Source organism: Lipotes vexillifer, unplaced genomic scaffold, assembly GCF_000442215.2.
Source record: "Lipotes vexillifer unplaced genomic scaffold, Lipotes_vexillifer_v1.1 scaffold1378, whole genome shotgun sequence".
NCBI classification, from domain to species: Eukaryota; Metazoa; Chordata; class Mammalia; order Artiodactyla; family Lipotidae; genus Lipotes; species Lipotes vexillifer.
The window spans coordinates 2371815-2376078 of record NW_006775104.1 but is presented as its reverse complement, the minus strand read 5'-3'; positions in this window follow the sequence as shown (position 1 = coordinate 2376078).

Below are 4264 nucleotides of genomic sequence, written 5' to 3'. Positions count from 1 at the left end.
TTTCTCTTCCCCTCCCTGTCCCTCTCGACACGCCTTAGGAGTTGAGCTGCTATGTTAGAAGTCCAGCTACCCTGAAGCTGCCATGCTGGAGAGGCCATGTGATGAGCCCACATATTGACGGTGGTGCCAGAGGAGCCCCAGCTGCTCCAGCCCCCAGCTGGCTGAGTTGTCCCAGTCTTGGCACCAGACACATATGAGGCTAAAACAGCCTTTGAGACGACTCAAGCCTCACGCACAGATTGACCACAGGCACACGAGAGAACTTGAGGGAGATTGCCTATGTGAGCCCAGAATGTGGAGAGATAATAGTAACAAGTGATTGTCATTGTTTTATATCACTATATTTGGGGGAGTGTTGTTAAACAGCAAAAGATAACTGGAATAATGTACTCAGCTCCTGCTGTGTGCCAAGAATTTTTAAAAGTTAGGTTCATTGCCGGATATAGAAAGAGAGTAATTTATACTGAAATTTCTTTACGTTCATGTCTTGATTTCACTGACAGATTATGGCAATTAGGGAAGAAGTTGATATGTAGGATAGATATTTTATTTCTTTTAATTCTGGCATAAGACTGGCCTATGCAAACAGAAAAAATTACCAAACCTCTTCCATAGAACAAAGACCTCTAGAATGTAAGGGTTGTAAGATATGCACCTTCTTGTATGTAGACTAACTCACAAGATTGTACTTTCAGACCGATGATAATATAACATCCAAATACCTTGAATCTGAGACTGCGAGGAGGAAGGACACTGCTGATTTCTTCAGAAGGTGCTCTGGTTGGGCTGGGAAAGACAAATGGATTCAGCAGATGGCCCTTGTTCCCAGTTGCTGATCTGCCCTCATTCAATGGAATGAAAAGATGCTTTAAAATGTCCTACCCGGGCTTCCCTAGTGGCGCAGTGGTTGAGAGTCCGCCTGCCAATGCAGGGGACACAGGTTTGTGCCCCGGTCAGGGAGTATTCCACATGCCGCGGAGCGGCTGGGCCCGTGAGCCATGGCCGCTGAGCCTGCGCGTCCGGAGCCTGTGCTCCGCAGCGGGAGAGGCCACAGCAGTGAGAGGCCCGCGTACCGCAAAAAAAAAAAAAAAAAAAAAAAATGCCCATCAGAGTTGTCCCAGGTTTGGCTGGGAAGGCTGGGTCTTTATACTCCCACTTGAATCAGTCATTGGATGGGGGCTGCCCCAGGAAGGGCATGACCCTGGGCAAAGTAGCTCTGCCGCTGCTGTAGTCCCTAATGGGCCGAAAGCTGAAGGCTGTTGGCTGATAGCACTTCCTGCAGCTGAGTCAACAAGTCCCTCCTTAAAGTGGACCCTGGGTGGTGCATCACTGTGACCACCTCAAAAGAGATTAAAACTGCGGCTGAGTATGGATCATCCATTCTGTTTCTGAGTGACTTTGGGCTTCAAACCTCAGGGTTCCCACCAGAGCAATGAGTTTCAAGCGGAACTGACTGAGCTATAAGAGAGGAGACTCAAGAACATGACCTAGTCTCCCTGGAGTTTGGGGAATGATTTTTACGAACCTCTGAATTATTCTGAAATTTTTGGCTATGTGGCCAAATTGTGGGCAAAGTTGTGTCAACTCAAGTCTGTGAATTGAATATTTTAGTTTCTGGCTGTGAACTGAATTTTTATGACTCTCTTTTTGGCTGAGTTTGGATTTGACCACTGCCCATTGGACTTGAGGAAAAATTTTAAAGTAAAATTAGTAAAGACACAGGATTTAATAAAAACAGATTTGGATAGTACATTGTTAAAAGTCACTTTTCCTGTACCCTATGGCTTATTTAGTTATAAAAAGCTTGTAATTCCAGGTGACCACATTATATTTCAAGTTACTGCTTTGAAGAATGTGGTTAAACCAATTGATTTGACAGGAACATACTTGTGCAGAAAAGAGTTAATTAACACAGTTATCCTTGGAAAGGCCTGCTTGTAAGGTTGATCCTGGCTGGTGTCTGATCTTTGATTTCAGGAGGGGTCTCCCGATTCCCTAACTGATAAAAAGAGTGGCTCACAGAGTGCCTGTCTGTACAAACAGCGGGATTTGTGCTGAATACCTGCTTTCCTTTAAGGAGTCGGGAATTTTGGTATGTGCTAGGTAGAGGCTGCCTGCATGATCAGCCCCAAATAAAAACCTTGGGCACTGAGTCTGTAATAGGCCCCCTAGTAGACATTTCACATGCGTGGTCACAGTTCAGTGCTTGAGGAATTCAGTGTGTCTTATGTGACCCCACTGGGAGAAGACCATCTCTCCTCCAGAGTCTCCTCATGCTCTGTTCCCCACTGCTAACTTTGCTTTGTATCCTTTCACTATAATGAATCACAACTGTTGAGTGTTTCTGTACCCTGAATCTTTTGAGTCCTCCTAGAGAATTACTGAAGCCAAGAGGTGGCAAAAGGACCCCCAACACAATGTTATTATCGTACATGTAATTAAATCATATTTTTCTCTCTGATGGTCTACACCTGTAAATTGTAGTTCTCAATTACAGTTTTTCCTTAATTAAAGCCAGAAGTAGTCATATTTACTCATAAAGTTAAGTGAATGAAAACTTTGTGATTTATATAGAAGACAAAGGATAGATTTTAAGGGCTAAAATCCACTATTAGCCATTTCCATAGAACTGATATGATCTGGGAGCAAGAGCTGGTAACCAAGATTTCCAGTGCAGCATCTTCTTCTTCTTTTCTTTCTTTCTTTTGGTCATGTCTTGCGGCTTGCGGGATCTTAATTCCCTGACCAGGGATCGAACATGGGCCCCTGCGGCGAAAGCGCCAACTCCCAACCACTGGACCACCAGGGGATTCCCTCCCCGTGCAGTGCATTTTCTAAGGAGTCCCAGAAGGAAGCCTTCACCTCATCCCTCATCATCACCCTCTCCCTACCTTCCCCCTCAAACAAAGGATGGGATGCTGCTCAAGCAGTACTTAGTGGAAAAATTATAACAGTATAACATTAATGCTTACCAAAAAAAGAGAAAGGTCCCAAGTCAATGGTACAAATTTCTATCTTAAGGAACTAGAAAAAGAAGAGCAAGTTAAACCCCAAACAAAACAAACCAAAGAAAGACAACAGTAGAGATAAAAGCAGAAAACTATGCAATCAAAAATAGAGAAAGAGTAGAGGAAAAAAACAGCATAATTGAAACACGTGAAGTCAGACAGTATATGATACTCTTTATATACTTATTTTTTGTCTTATATAATGCTGAAAAAAACTTTTCCTGGTGAGTACTATTAAACTTATTTTTTAAAGTTGAGAAAACCAAGATTTATAGATTTTGATTAATTTGCCCAAGGTCACATAGCTGGTAAAATCCAGAATAACTCTTGAACCCAAGTCTGTCTGACCCAGACCTTAACCATCATATTACCCTAACTCTTAATACCTTGAAGAGGATACAAGGGTGTCTATCCAGATCCCCATTTTAGGAATGACTAGCGTTTCTCTCAGTTGCTCGAAACATCTGCTGCTGACAGGTCACAGCTTCATCCCTCACTCGAAGTTCATCTGAGCCTGCAGAGAACTGCCTCCCCCCAAGACTGGCTGATGTTTTCAGCTGTAGGCAACTGAATATAAAACTAAAGGGGGCTTCAACAACAAGGATGTTTACTGACTCAATAAGAAATCTGGAGGTAGGTAGTTTTAGAGCTGATTCTGTACCTCAATTATGCCCTCAAGGACCTGGGCTCTTTCTCTCTCTTCAATTTGCCATTCTCAGTGTTTCTGGCTGCAGTATCTCTCATCAGCATATCCCACTTGATAACATCCCCAAAAAAGGAGGGAACAGAGATTTCTCGTTAAGTGTCTCTATATAAGGAATGGTTGGCAGACTCCCTTTGTATCTCTTTGCCTAGAACTGGATCACAGGTCATACCTAAACCAATTCCATGAGAAGGGAACCGTGAGTCAAGTGTGTGTCTGAAGGGGCATTTCCTTTACCTCAGCACTTTGCTCCTAACAAGGAAGGAGAGACTGCCTTTGAGTAAGCGGCCAACCTACTCAAGATATCTGTAACACTTAGCAAGGACTAACCAAATTAAAGTGGTTTTAATATAAGACAAAATGGACTTTAAGACAATGAGAATTAATAAAGGAGAAAGAACAGCACTCACTAATGACAAAAAGAAACAATTCACTTGGATGATATAAAAATCTTGAACCAATATAGCCTTAAATTAAGCAAAAGCAGATAAGCAAAAAGTGGCAAAATTACAAGGGGAAATTAACAAATCACCCACCACATGAGAGACCCCAT